Source organism: Arachis duranensis, chromosome 6, assembly GCF_000817695.3.
Source record: "Arachis duranensis cultivar V14167 chromosome 6, aradu.V14167.gnm2.J7QH, whole genome shotgun sequence".
Lineage (NCBI taxonomy): Eukaryota > Viridiplantae > Streptophyta > Magnoliopsida > Fabales > Fabaceae > Arachis > Arachis duranensis.
This window is the reverse complement of record NC_029777.3, coordinates 98126285-98126493: the sequence shown is the minus strand read 5'-3', so window position 1 is coordinate 98126493 and position 209 is coordinate 98126285.

The following is a 209-nucleotide window of genomic DNA, read 5'->3' as shown; positions in this document are numbered from 1 at the left end:
TATTTAATGTATATATGATTTAATTTATTTTTAATATATATTTATATTTTAATATATATTTTATTCTAATAATTGATTTTTTTTCACTAATTTAGTGTACAGATAAGATAATAGTGATAATTTGATGACATCCTTAAAGGCTTAAAAGTTAAAACCATCTAAAAGAGAGAGATATATACATTTGAGTAATAGGCTCGTAAACAAAAAAC